The 16128-nt window shown below is 37.3% G+C and overlaps 1 protein-coding gene across 1 annotated transcript in view; it reads right to left on the reverse strand.

Moving 5' to 3' along the window:
- The window catches only part of UVRAG (UV radiation resistance associated), a 324547-nt gene that overhangs the window by 63185 nt on the left and 245234 nt on the right, over positions 1 to 16128 (reverse strand). The gene's annotated exons all lie outside the window — the stretch shown is intronic.

Consider the following 16128-nt stretch of genomic DNA (forward strand, 5'->3'; position numbering starts at 1 on the left):
CACCTCCAGGACTTATAAGGATCAAATAAAATAATGTACATAAAGGTCTTTTGATAAAGCACCCCGATCCTTCATTTATAAACTGTATGACTTTGGGTAAGGTGTTTAAGTTTTCTGAACTTCAAAGTCCTCATTTTTAAAGTGGAGACAATTCCTTCTATCTTATAGGGTCTTATAGGACTGAAGTGCCTTGTCTGATACACAACACTTGTAAGAGTATCTTACGCACTTACATTGGCTTAGGGAATATCAACTGGTCAGCTATGCAGTCAATAAGTATTCACTGAGAGAGATGAAGTGTAGAGTCCTGATTAGTCAGAATTCCTTGGAAAAATAAGCAAAACTGGAAAAAAAATTAAAAATACCACTATATTGGTTATGATAAGTCAATGTGAGAACACAGTAACCAGTATCTATAAGTTTAAAGATTTCTCCAGAATCTCATGCAGGAATTAACCAAGAATATGTTTGACTTTCTCACTGGCATTCCTATGTACCCACACACATTCACGTGCATGTGCGTGCAAAAACATTAGGACTCACTAAGGAAAAATAAATCTCGCACACTTGAAAATTAAGGAACTGCATAGGCAGCAAATCTCTGGGTGAAGGTGATGCAGTGGGTTACACAAGCCAATAATTTATGTCAGGGCTTCACAAAATGTTAGACACTAGGAAAGGAACCAAAATAAGTCAAATTACATCAATAAAAAGGTATGACTAGCTGTGCTGCCTGGGCTATGTGCTATATCTTGCTATAAACAGAAATGGCTAGAATTTGGATGACTAACTAAACAGAGCAATAATAAAAACAAAGCACACTGTAATAGTTGCTGCTAGATCCACAACCTTGGGGATCAATGAAATAATGCCTGTTGCCTTATATACACAATCTTGTGGGTTTTGTTTTTTTGGGAAAAATAAGTTCAGATCATCTCTAAACCAGCAATTTGTCTGCCTAGGTTTTGTTAAGTCTGTTATGGTTACAATAAAATATGATCTTTCATATTAAATCACTTATGACCTTGGTAAAATATTGCTTTACATTAACTGGCTCTTGGGACACTTTAATTTTATGAAACATGCACTTTAGTTTTCGAAAGTCTGAAGGCAAAAGTAGATATTCCTAGTCTACTACATCATGTTAACAAACCACCAAAGATCTGGGAATACATAGGAAAAAAATACACCAAGCCTCCATCTAATTAGTTTCAAATATCAAAGGATGCCTGCAATTAAAAACAATATACAGCCAATACTTTAAATCCTTAAACATACAAGGAACAGGTCTGACTGGCTTCCTGGATTCACGTCTCCATGCCCACGGTCATTCCATGGCAGAAGGTTACCAAAGTAAAAGGTTGTGGGAAAATTCAACACCCACTTTAGGGCAGAGGTCAGCAGCTTTACAGATGTGTGATGACAAGTATTTCTGGTATACACGGTGAACAGAACTAAAGAAAGATTACAGCTCATGGATTAAGGTAGTGCATCCACAGTTCAAAAATGTGTCTTATATCATTCCAGTAAGAGGCTCAAATTTTAAACTGCAAATATGTAACTAGGAGGTAAAGTCACCTCTGTATTACTGAGGGAATGGGACTTTCAGTTCCCTGGAACTTTGTGGGAAAGTAGATTTTGGTGGCGCATCAAACTTGGGGGCTCGCAAGGCTGTAACACAGCAGTGTGAGAACACTGGGCGTCAGCAGGCACATGGTATCTGGCAGGTGGTGGAAGGTCAATGAATATTTGCTGGTAAATGAGTTGGGAAAAAGGGCCTAGAAATATGACAGTGACAAACCTGCCTACTTTTGGTATTTGGTCACAGGCCCTGAAGCTGACAAATGCTAACGGTGCCACTGACACAAGTAACATGAATTGCCAATGCCCAGCTTTGAGTGGTTTCCTCGGTAGTAGACAAGCAGAAATATATATAATGAAGTCGCATATAGAGTGAAAAAGAAAATCTGATTTTTAAAAGGATATTATATTTTGCTTCTTATATTTGACTAAACCCCAATGCTATTCAAAGTGCCAATACGCGTTAAATAAGAAGCTTGTGCTGGAATATAACTAAACACAGTGCTTCCTTCATTGTCTTGATATGAAAAAAAAATTGCACCTGGACTAAGTAGTGTGTTTATTGACATAGCTGACTTACATTTGGTATAAGTTCCTTACTTTTGCTGCAGACTGGTAACGTGCTGGTCTGGAGAACACACTTTGAGTAGCACTGCTATAGACAACCGTGGCACATTTTCTACCCTAATGATATTCTTCTAAGTAAAGTAAGTTAGAAAATTATCATATTCTATTAGAAGTGGAGGGTGGGGAGGCAGAAAAAGAGCTAACATTTATTATTATCATGTTCAAGGTTTTAAAATACATTATTTAACCTTTACAATAACCCTGTATTGGCAGTAGGTGCTAAATTTATCTGAAGTCATGAACTGGTATGGAAGCCATAAAATGTGTCCCTTAGATCTTCTGCAGCAGGTATATACATGCAGGCTGATGGCTCCAGCTACTGCACCTCTGGATCCTTACTGCATTCATGCCAAACTTCCTACAGGCTGCTCCCAGACAATGACTGCACAACAATGCTGCTGAGGTAGGCCCACTTCGGTGAAACATGGGACTCCTCCAATGGGCAACTTTCGCTTGAAGACTTCCCATCAACCTGGATGAACCTTTCTTAGAACTGAGTTGCAGTCCAAGAATCTTCCTACTTAGTTCTCCTTCCTTCCCTCTCTCCTTCTACAAGTATCATATCTGCATTGCAGTCTAAAGGCTCTTCCCACCTTCCTCCACTCCCTCTTTCAATAAATCGTTTGTCCATCTAATCCCCTCTTGAATGCGGCTTCTTGTTAAATCCAAACTAATGCAGCCCTAGTAAATGTGGGTACTAGTATGGAACCATGTGATTATTTGGGGGGCAAGAGAATGTTAATATAAAATTAAATACAGTGAGTCTAAGACATTGTGTTTTACTCACAGTAGAGAAAGTTTGATACAAGTAGCAAATGAAAAAGGCTGTCACTGCCTAACTTTCTCTTTCTGCACCTGGGATAATAACACACTAAGAGTGAGGACCAAAGGTAGAAGGTAATGATGTTGACAGTAACACTAACAGAAGTGTATGTGCTAACAGATTTGCCAAAGTGCCACTTCTTGGTATTATTTACTTCATGTTACCAGTTTTGAAAAAGCAGTAACAGCAAAAACCCAAAGCAAAACAAAGGGTACCATGTTGCTGCCATAGGCCCTGAAGGCAGTAGGTTTATGGATTCCTCAAATGGAAAGTCACATTAGCCACTTTGCCAACTGTCTCAAATGCATACGCTAATGAATGGAAACGGAGAGATATTTACTGAATATCTTTCTTGGTTAAGGCAGTTCGGTGAGGAATTCATCAGAATAGTTAGATTTTATATACATGTGGACTAATTTTCATAGGGGCATCTTCTTGTATAACCCCTCACCCACCAGAGCCTAGTACAGTACATTCAATTATACTTTTTGGCCATTATATTCAGAAGGCACACAAAATTCTGTATATATTCTGAGCTTCAAATTAAAATTAGAAGGAGATTATATGAAAGATATTAACTAACTTTTAAAATAAATGGCATTATGTATATTTTAATGGCTATGTTTTAGAGAGGGAGAGAGAATAAAAATGACAACATAATAATGAATGTCTTTGCTTTTCACATCTTCCACATCTTACCAGAGTAAAAGATTGCAGACCATTACTAAAAGCTTTGCATTCTCTTGTACTCTTAAATTCAGATATTAATAACTCCTTTATAGAAATAAATAAAAAAGCACTGATGGAAGATGTAAAGTGCATTAGCGTTCATGTTATCTCTCCCAGTATGAATTTAATGGGTATCTTAATAAGGAGATATAAACTAATGTCATTGATTAGGAAATCACATCATTTAGTAGCCTCCAGTGTGCTTGATGGTGACGTCTGAGTGGAATTACTATAAAGCAGATGATGAATTAGTGTTGGGGCAAAGGGACACATAAATGTGCCTCAGAGATGAAACAATTATATTCTATATCATAAGTTAAAGGTCAACTCAAAAGACAGTATAGTCAGTCTTAAAGTGGGCTAACCAATTTGGCTAACACGCTGCTCACAACTTGCTGAAGCTAAGCTGTTTGGATAGCTGGGCCATAGGCTTCCTTGGCTGTAATAACCTGAAAGTAACATTTACGTGTTTTAAGTCTCTTTTAATCTCCTAAATACAATGAAGTGATGTTTATCATATTTTAAGACACAGGCACATTCTACTCAGATGATTTCACTCTCAGGGGACCTTATTATGAAGACTTATTAAAAGAAGGCGAAGGTTCACAAGCCTTTAGGAAGAATCCTAAGTGACATTACAAACTATATGTAAAATATCTTTTTTTGGCTTAGCTAGACAAAGTAATTTCCTTTTAGTGCTTAGTTTAGTGGTCATAGATCAGTAAACTTTGGATAAAGTGACCATGACAATTAATATATCAAAAATGCAGACACTGGAGACTGGTTCAAGATGGTGGAATAGAAGGACGTGTGCTCACTCCCTCTTGTGAGAGCACCAGAATCACAACTAACTGCTGAACAATCATCGACAGGAAAACACTGGAACTCACCAAAAAAGATACCCCACATCCAAAGACAAAGGAGATGCTGCAGTGAGATGGGTGAAGGGGCGCAATCACAGTAAAATCAAATCCCATAACCGCTGGGTGGGTGACTCACAAAATGGAGAACACTTACACCACAGAAGTCCACCCACTGGAGTGAAGGTTCTGAGCCCCACATCAGGCTTCCCAAGCTGGGGGTCTGGCAATGGGAGGAGGAATTCCCAGGAATCAGACTTTGAAGGCTAGCGGGATTTGACTGCAGGACTTTGCCAGGACTGGAGGAAACAGAGATCCCACTCTTGGGAGGGCACACACAAAGTAGTGTGCGCATGAGAACCCAGGGGGAAGGAGCAGTGACCCCATGGGAGACTGAAACAGACCTACCTGCTAGTGTTGCAGGGTCTCCTGCAGAGCCAGAGGCAGCTGTAGCTCACCCCGCAGGGACAAGGACACTGGCAGCAGAAGTTCTGTGAAGCACCCCTTGGCATTAGCCTTCCCAGAGTCTGCCATTAGCCCCGCCAAAGAGCCTGTAGGCTCCAGTGCTGGGTCGCCTCAGGCCAATCAACAACAGGGAGGGAACTCAGCCCACCCAACTGCAGACAAGTTCTACCCACTCCCATCAGGAAGCTTGCACAAGCCTCTTAGATAGCCTCATCCACCAGAGGGCAGACAGCAGAAGCAAAAAGAACTACAATCCTGCAGCCTGTGGAACAAAAACCACATTCACAAAAAGACAGACAAAATGAAAAGGCAGAGGACTATGAACCAGATGAAGGAACAAGATAAAAACCCAGAAAAACAACTAAATGAAGGGGAGATAGGCAACCTTCCAGAAAAGAATTCAGAATAATGACAGTGAGGATGATCCAGGATGCTGGAAAAAGAATGGAGGCCAAGATTGAGAAGATGCAAGAAATGTTTAACAAAGACCTAGAAGAATTAAAGAACAAACACCTAGAAGAATTAAAGAACAAACAAACAGAGATAAACAATCCAATATCTGAAATGAAAAATACACTAAAGGAATCAATAGAAGAAAAACGGAGGCAGAAGAATAGATAAATGACCTGGAACAGAATGGTGGAATTCACTGCCACGGAACAGAATAAAGAAAAAAGAATGAAAAGAAATGAAGACAGCCTAAGAGACCTCTGGGACAACATTAAATGCAACAACATTCCCATTACAGGGGTCCCAGAAGGAGAAGAGAGAGAAAGGACCTGAGAAAATATATGAAAAGATTATAGTCAAAAACTTCCCTAACATGGGAAAGGAAATAGACACCCAAATCCAGGCAGCGCAGAGAGTTCCAGGCAGGATAAACCCAAGGAGAAACACGCCGAGACACATAGTAATCAAATTGACAAAAATTAAAGACAAAGAAAAATTGTTAAAAGCAACAAGGGAAAAATAACATATAAGGGAACTCCCATAAGGTTAACAGCTGATTTCTCAGCAGAAACTCTACAAGCCAGAAGGGAGTGGCATGTTATACTTAAAGTGATGAAAGGGAAGAACCTACAACCAAGACTACTCTACCTGGCAAGGTTCTCATTCAGATTCGATGGAGAAATCAAAGGCTTTACAGACAAGCAAAAGCTAAGAGAATTCAGCACCACCAAACCAGCTCTATAACAAATGCTAAAGGAACTTCTCTAGGTGGTAAACACAAGAGAAGAAAAGGACCTACAAAAACAAACCCATAACAATTGAGAAAATGGTAATAGGAACGTACATATCCATAATTACCTTAAACGTGAATGGATTAAATGATCCAACCAAAAGACACAGGCTTGCAGAACGGATACAAAAACAAGACCCATATATATGCTGTCTACAAGAGACCCAACTTCAGACCTAGGGACACATACAGACTGAAAGTGAGGGGATGGAAAAAGATATTCCATGCAAATGAAAATCAAAAGAAAGCTGGAGTAGCAATACTCATATCAGATAAAATAGACTTTAAAATAAAGAATGTTACAAGAGACAAGGAAGGACACTACATAATGATCAAGAGATCAATCCAAGAAGATGTAACAATTATAAATATATATGCAGCCAGCACAGGAGCACCTCAATACATACAGCAACTGCTAACAGCTATAAAAGAGGAAATCGACAGTAACACGATAATAGTGGGGGACTTTAACACCTCACTTACACCAATGCACAGATCATCCAGACAGAAAATTAATAAGGAAACACAAGCTTTAAATGACACAATAGACCAGAGAGATTTTTTTTTTGACCAGATAGATTTAATTGATATTTATAGGACATTTCATCTGAAAACAGCAGATTACACTTTCTTCTCAAGTGCACATGGAACATTCTCCAGAATAGATCACATCTTGGGTCACAAATCAAGCCTCAGTAAATTTAAGAAAATCAAAATCATATCAAGCATCTTTTCCAACCACAATGCTACGAGATCAGAAATAAATTACAGGGAAAAAAATGTAAAAAACATGAACACACGGAGGCTAAACGATACGTTACTAAATAACCAAGAGATCACTGAAGAAATCAAAGAGGAAGTCAAAAACTACCTAGAGACAAATGACAATGAAAACACGATGATCCAAAACCTATGGGATGCAGCAAAAGCAGTTCTAAGAGGAAACTTTATAGCAATACAATCCTACCTCAAAAAACAAGAAAAATCTCAAATAAACAATCTAACCTTACACCTAAAGGAACTAGAGAAAGAAGAACAAACAAAATCCAAAGTTAACAGAAGGAAAGAAATCATAAAGATCAGAGCAGAGATAAATGAAACAGAAACAAAGAAAACAATATCAAAGATCAATAAAACTAAAAGCTGGTTCTTTGAGAAGATAAACAAAATTGATAAAACTCATGAAGAAAAAGAGGGAGTGGATTCAAATCAATAAAATTAGAAATGAAAAAGGAGAAGTTACAATGGACACTACAGAAATACAAAGCATCATAAGAGACTACTACAAGCAACTCTATACCAATAAAATGGACAACCTGCAAGAAATGGACAAATTCTTAGAAAGGTATACCCTTCCAAGACTGAACCAGGAAGAAATAGAAAATATGAGCAGAGCAATCAAGCACAAGTAACGAAATTGAAACTGTGATTAAAAATCTTCCAGCAGGGGGCTTCCCGGTGGCACAGTGGTTGAGAGTCCACCTGCCGATGCAGGGGACACGGGTTCGTGCCCTTGTCCGGGAGGATCCCACATGCCGCGGAGCGGCTGGGCCCGTGAGCCATGGCCGCTGAGCCTGCGCATCCGGAGTCTGTGCTCCGCAACGGGAGAGGCCACAGCAGTGAGAGGCGTACCGCAAAAATAAAAATAAAAATCTTCCAGCAAACAGAAGTCCAGGATCCGATGGCTTCACAGGTGAATTCTATCAAATATTTAGAGAAGAGCTAAATGTTTGATAGAATTCAATCAATGAATCAATGTGATACACCATATTAACAAATTGAAGAGTAAAAACCATATGATCTCCTCAATAGATGCAGAAAAAGCTTTTGACAAAATTCAACACCGATTTATGATAAAAACTCTCCAGAAAGCGGGCATACAGGGAACCTACCTCAACATAGTTAAGGCCATATACAACAAACCCACAGCAAACATCATTCTTAATGGTGAAAAACGGAAAGCATTTCTTCTAAGATCAGGAAGAAGACAAGGATGTCCACTCTCACAACTATTATTCAACACGGTTTTGGAAGTCCTAGCCATGGCCATTAGAGAAGAAAAAGAAATAAAAGGAATACAAACTAGAAAAGAAGAAGTAAAACTGTCACTGTTTGCAGATGACATGATACTATACATAAATAATCCTAAAGATGCCACCAGAAAACTACTAGAGCTAATCAATGAATTTGGTACAGTTGCAGGATATGAAATTAATGCACAGAAATCTCTTGCATTCCTATACACTAACAACGAAAGATCAGAAAGAGAAATTAAGGAAACAATCCCATTCACCATTGCTACGAGAATAAAATACCTAGGAATAAACCTACTTAGGGGGTAAAAGACCTGGACTTAGAAAACTGTAAGACACTGATGAAAGAAAGCAAAGATGACACAAACAGATGGAGAGATTATACTATGTTCTTGGATTGGAAGAATCAATATTGTGAAAATGATTATACTACCCAAAGCAATCTACAGATTCAATGCAATCCCTATGAGATTAACCAATGGCATTTTTTTTTACAGAACTAGGACAAAAAAAAAAAAATCTTAAAATTTGTATGGACACACAAAAGACCCCAAATAGCCAAAGCAATCTTGAGGAAAAAAACAGAGCTGGAGGAATCAGACTCCCTGACTTCAGACTATATTACAAAGCTACATTAATCAAGACAATATGGTACTGGCACAAAAACAGAAATATAGATCAATGGAACAGGATAGAAAGCCCAGAGATAAACCCACACACCTATGGTCAACTAATCTATGACAAAGGAGGCAAGGATATACAATGGAGAAAAGACAGTCTCTTCAATAAGTGGTGCTGGGAAAACTGGACAGCTACATGTAAAAGAATGATATTAGAACACTCTCTAACACCATACACAAAAATAAACTCAAAATAGATTAAAGACACAAATGTAAGACCGGACACTATAAAACTCTTAGAGGAAAACATAGAAATAACACTCTTTGACATAAATCACAGCAAGATCTTTTTTGACCCACCCCAGAGTGATGGAAATAAAAACAAAAATAAAGAAATGGTACCTAATGAAACTTAAAAGCTTTTGCACAGCAAAGGAAACTATAAACAAGATGAAAAGACAACCCTCAGAATGGGAGAAAATATTTGCAAATGAATCAACAGACAAAGGATTAATCTCCAAAATATATAAACAGCTCATGTAGCTCAATATTAACAAAACAAACAGTGCAATCAAAAAATGGGCAGAAGACCTAAACAGACATTTCTCTGAAGAAGACATACAGATGGCCAAGAGGCACAGGAAAAGCTACTCAACGTCACTAATTATTAGAGAAATGCAAATCAAAACTACAATGACGTATCACCTCACACCAGTTAGAATGGGCATCTTCAGAAAATCTACAAACAACAAATGCTGGAGAGGGTGTGGAGAAAAGGGAACCCTCTTGCACTGTTGGTGGGAATGTAAACTGATAAGCCACTATGGAGAACAGTATGGGGGTTCCTTAAGAAATGAAAAATAGAATTACCATATGACCCAGGAATCCCATTACTGGGCATTTACCCAGAGAAAACCATAATTCAAAAAGACACTTGTGGGCTTCCCTGGTGGCGCAGTGGTTGAGAGTCTGCCTGCCGATGCAGGGGACATGGGTTCGTGCCCCGGTCCAGGAAGATCCCACATGCCGTGGAGCGGCTGGTCCTGTGAGCCATGGCTGCTGACCCTGCGCGTCCAGAGCCTGTGCTCCGCAACGGGAGAGACCACAACAGTGAGAGGTCTGTGTACCGCAAAAAAAAAAAAAAAAAAAAAAGACACTTGCACCCCAATGTTCATTGCAGCACTATTTACAATAGCCAAGTTATGGAAGCAACCTAAATGCCCATTGACAGATGAATGGAAGAAGATGTGGTACATATATACAATGGAATATTACTCAGCCATAAAAAGGAACGAAATTGGGTCATTTGTAGAGACATGGGTGGACCTAGAGACTGTCATACAGAGTGAAGTAAGTCAGAAAGAGAAAAACAAATATCGTATATTAATGCATATATGTGGAATTTAGAAGAATGGTACAGATGAACCGGTCTGCAAGGCAGAAATAGAGACACAGATGTAGAGAACAAACGTATGGACACCAAGGGGAAGTGGGGGAGGGGTGGGGTGGTGGTGTGATGAATTGGGAGATTGGAATTGATATGTATACACTAATACATATAAAATAGATAACAAAAACCTGCTGTATAAAAATAAAATTAAATTAAATTAAAAAAAATGTAGACATTGTTTCTCCCACTTTCTCTTCTAATGAGATCAATTTTAATGCTCAGTGCAGGGGCTTGACCTACAAGTGGTAAATGTCCAAATACCCAAAAACTCATTTACTACTAGGCATTTGGGAAATCTTCCATACTTTTAGGCACAAAGAAATGATATCTAAAAAAAGAAAAAAAAAAAGATATCTATCCAAAACTCAGTCTGTTCATTTATTCAGAGCTTACTTTCATATTACGTATCTTAAAATGGTTACAAAAGTTGTTTCCAATTTATCTTACTATAACATGGATGAGAAAAAAAAATACCAAAAATAGTCCATGCAGATTTGTTTCAGTGATTTATTTAAAATTCTTCCTCTACCAAGGAGTTATTTAATTACCCTAAGCCTCAGTTTCCTCATTTGTAAAATGAGGATAATAAAAACCTGAAAGCGTTATTATGAAAATTAGAGACAAAGAGTAAAACGTGCTTTGCATATAGGTAATCAATAAAAGCAGACACTCTTATTTATGAAGCTAAGACAAATGAACTTCCAAGTGCTCTACTTCAAAATTCTTTTTCTTCTGGTTTATGACAATGACTATCAAGTCCTTAGCACTGGCAAATATGTCTCAAAGACTACAAGAATGGTGTCATATATATATATATATATATTTTTTTTTTTTTTTTTGGCCACACTGCATGGCTTGCAGGATATTAGTTCCTTGACCTGTGAAAGCGCCAAGTCCAAACCTCTGGACTGCCAGGGAATTCCCACATATATACTTTTTTATTGTTGCTATCCTGTAACTGTTAATGTCAAGATACAACATACAAATAGCAAAATGCTTAAAACAGCTATGCATTGTTTAAAGGATAAAGCAAATCCCTGTGTAACCACCACTTAGTCAAGTAACAGAACGCTGGTGCCCTAGAAGCTCCCTGTGAGCCCCTTTCTCATTATAGCCCCTCCTCTCACCCAAAGCTCTTCACTGTCCATGCTTTTTGTATAGTTTTCATCCCAACCAATATAGTTTAATGTTGCCCATTTTTGAACTATACATAAAAAGAGTAACTTTGTGGAGATTCTCTTTTGTTGTGCCTCTTTTACTCAACATTAGGCTTGTAAAATCTACCTTAATCATTGCATATAGCTATGGTTTCATGGCTGCACAGTACTCCATTACATAAATATATCATGATTAAAGACAAACACATTGCTGACATTTTCAACTTGCTTCCAGTCTTCGGGTATTACGAACAGCGCTGCCATAAACGTTCTCAAATGCATATCTTCAAGTTCACTGGAAAATGCCAAAGTGTTTTCTAAAATGATTTTATCAATTTACACTCTCATCACCTCTACCTAACCAATTTATTGTGCTTTCTTTTTTTTTTTTTAATCATGCATTTGCTCAAAACAAGATTGGGAGGAATCATAGAACATTATTGCTAGAAGGAAATGAAGAGGTTATTTACTTCAACTTCCTTATTTTAAAAGAATCTAGAGCTTAGAAAGATTGAGAGACTTGCCCAATGTCACTGTGAGGCAACTCTTTGCTTAAAGGCTAGCACACAATCTAGGGCTCCTGCTAAGAGACTAAGCAGCCTTGCAAGGAAGGCAGTCTGGAAACAAAGAGATACAACTATCATCTATACATGTAAACACAGTGCTGACAAAGAAGTGTTTTAAAGCCATTTAGAAAAACACGTCAACAACAACGTTCTGTTGTACAATGAGTTTTGGGAGCCTCATTAGATAAATAAGGACACTGAGGCCCAGAGTGAAATTTCTTACACAACACCACAATTATCAAGTGGCAACACTCCCACAAGACAAGCATGTCCACAATTTTAGCATACATCTGGGCAATATTCTTCCCCCTACATAAAGGGTAAATGTTTGTTTGGTGCCTTTACCTTTTTTATTTTAATAATTTTAATTGTAGTATATGTATTCAACTCCGTACCCTTCTTTCTCCACTAATAACAAATGAATTCTTTGCTATTATCTAATCTTCATAAAACTTTTAATGACTAAGGATATTCCTTTATTTAACCTATCCCCTAGATGCTAGGTACACAGGCCTCTAGGTACCCCTAGGTACACGGGCCTCTCACTGTTGTGGCCTCTCCCGTTGCGGAGCACAGGCTCCAGACGTGCAGGCCCAGCGGCCATGGCTCACGGGCCCAGCCGCTCCGCGGCATGTGGGATCTTCCCGGACCGAGGCATGAACCCGTGTCCCCTGCATTGGCAGGCGGATTCTCAAACACTGCACCACCAGGGAAGCCCTGATAAATGTCTTTTAACTGTCTTCAGGAAGTTAGAATTATTTCCTCATGATAAGAGTTCCTAAGAAGAACTTAATTAAAGTTGAAAATTCTTATTAAAACTACTTCAGAGAAGAAACTGTGAGGATCAGTTATGAGCTTTTTGTGTGAAAGCACTTTGAAAACTATAAAGCACTCCTTAAATGTATGGTGGTATTATCATTATTATTATAAGTCCATCTTGTATTGGACTTGACCCCTTATTTACCTGACGTGGTATTCCATAAATCTTTGCTTATTTTCTGTAACCAAAATCACCAACATATAGCATACTGTTTGTAAATGATCTCTTAGAGAATCTTAAAATCTTTTCGATCATGTTGTGGTAAGTCAAAAAGCTTGAAGGTGATGATTTAAAAAACAAAGCAAAACTGTACTTCCCAAAGAACTTTACACATACATCCATTATTAGTGCATACTACACTGCAATGTCACCCTGGCTAGAAGGCAAGCAGCACCAGGGTTAGGAACGGAGTCCTCTTCAACCTTTTCTCCTCAAAGCCCAGCCCAGCGCCTGACACAGAGTAAGTGATCAATCAGCCCTGCTTGGAGCCACAGAAACGCCAAGAGAGTAAACAGAAATCATAATACCAGTCTTAGGGCTCAGATGAAAGAAAAGAAACATTTTACAGCAGATGAAAAGTGCCAAGCAGAGGAAAAGAATGAAGAAGTGAGCCAGGCAGTGGCAGATGGGAGTTTAGATGCTTCTTCCAAAAGCTGTCTTCAGTCCAGCCTTTGTCCTACTGCCATAGACTGCTTTCATACAGCAAGGGAACTGACAATCCTAGAGAGGACTGGGGGAAGAAAGGAGGTAAAAACAGAGGAAAACTGACTCGTCTGTGACTCAGCAAATTCTTCACCCTTACCTGCAAGGCCTATGTATTATTTTCTTTTATCTTATATCATTTGGGGGGTTCTACAGTCTACCATAATTTTTTTTTTACGGCATTATTTATCAGAAGGTATCGGAGATTCACCAAAGAACTTGAAACAGCAAATATATATATAATATTTATATGAAATGAAATATATATATATAAAATATGAAATGCCTGAACTTAACATTCACTAATAATCAGAGAGCTACAAATAAAAGCACAGAGATATTATGTTTCTTCTCTCATATAAAAAAGGTTAATAACAAACAACATTGGCAAGAGGATAAAGAAACAGATATGTCAAACATTATAATTTATGTGTTCTTTGACCTAGCAATGAGATACTTATCTTAAGGGAATAACTGAACACAGGTATAACTAACTAAGTAGAAAGATGCTTCTCTCATTGTAATGTTGTTCATAATAGGCAAATCTTGGAAATAATCTAAGTGTCCAACAACAAGGAAACTGTTAATGTCCACACAACAGGATGCAATGCAGACAACAAAATTTTATACAACTATATTCATCAATATGAAACTATCCTCACAAAACAGTTAAATGAAAAAAGTAAGGCACACAACAGAATGTACAATGTGAAACCATTTATGTAAAATATTACCTATTTAACTTATGCATGTATATTTATTTGCATAGATGTTTGGAAAGATGTTCACCAAAATATTACAACGGTTATCTCTGAGTAATGGAATCCAAAGTGGTTTTAATATTTTCCTTAATGCTTTTCTGTATTTTGAAAAAAATTTATACTGAGATTGAATCAATTATATGATAAAAAAGTTATTTCTATTTTGAAAAAGAAAGAAGAAAAAATACTACCTTAACTTGAAACTAAAAGTTCACTGACAGTGAACAAGGTGTCTGAATTTTCCTTCCTCATACATGGTACTCTCACTGATGCAGCTAAAAAGACAACTCCCCCACTCCTTTACTTATTATTCTTAACTTGCATTTAGCTTGTAATCCACTTCCACACATCTTCACCTCATGTTGTACTTGTGGAATGTGGAATTTCTTTATCACAAAGATTACACTGTACTTTGCATTTTATTTAGTTAGCAACACTTTTTTAGTACTTACTCAGTTCCAGGCACTATTCTAAATGCTTTAAAAATATTATTTAATCCTTATAACAACTCTAAGAGATGGGAATTATAATTAAAGGTATTATTTTCCCTGTTTTACAGATAAAGACACTGAAGTACAGAGAGATTAAGTAACTTATCCAAAATCATACAGCTAAAGTGATAAATTGGCATTTGAACCTGTAGTCTAAATCCATAGTACTTGCTCTTAAATATTCAGCTATGCTGCATTTATTTTAGTTCATTTTATTCTAGGATTTTGGCCTTTCCCTTGATAAAGTTACATTAATTAGGATACTAATTTTATCCTCCCTGGAAACCCAAATCAGCACATTTTAAAATGCTTTTCTCTACTAGACACCAAAATTTACATATAATAATTTTTTGAAGTTCATTTCTTTAAATAGCTTAAACCTAAGCTACGCTGGTCCCTTTGATGCCAACTAAAATCAGACCAAATTCACTTTTCATATATATTATTTCTCATAATTCACTTCATGAGGCTTAGCCATAAAAAATAGTTGGAATTTATATTCTACCTTCTCTGAACTAAGCATTATATATTTTATTTCAGTTGAGGTGCATTCTTTAAATATTTTTCTCCCAGCAACAAATGTCACTCATAGTAGTGCCTCGGAAAAGGCTCACACATCATTACTGAATAAGCAACTTGTTTCTTTAATTAAAGAAAAAAATGTGCCAGCTTAAAATATTAAAACATGCAGAATAAAGGCCTAAAGTGAATTTTTAAAAACAACTAGGATAAAGGAAGAGACAGAAGTTACCAAAGATGCTAAACCAAGTAAGGTGCTAAATTTTTACTTGGCTGACAAAAGGGAAACCTGCTATTTAATGTTTCTTTCTGACTGATAAAAGGAAGTCAGCAAGTCCCCTGAACTTACAGTGAGATGATTAGGATCTGAATTTCTTTGCTCACTATTGAGAGTCTCAGTTTACCTAAATGGAAAGTGGGGATAATAATACCAACACTTTTAGGGCTTTTGAAAAGGATAAAAGAGGTAATATATGTGAAAGATCTCTGTACCCTAAAGTAAGCTATATAAATGTGAGTTAAAACTGTTTTATTTTTCATTTGGAAAGATATTTTTGGCATTAGATTTCTAGTTTCAGTTTAAAGTAGGAAAAAATGTCCAACTGACATAAAAATAAATTATTTTACCTTGTTAATTTATCACCCTCAGCACTTGAAAGTACAGTGATCACAGCCAATGTATCA

This window comes from Phocoena phocoena, chromosome 8 (genome assembly GCF_963924675.1).
Source record: "Phocoena phocoena chromosome 8, mPhoPho1.1, whole genome shotgun sequence".
Lineage (NCBI taxonomy): Eukaryota > Metazoa > Chordata > Mammalia > Artiodactyla > Phocoenidae > Phocoena > Phocoena phocoena.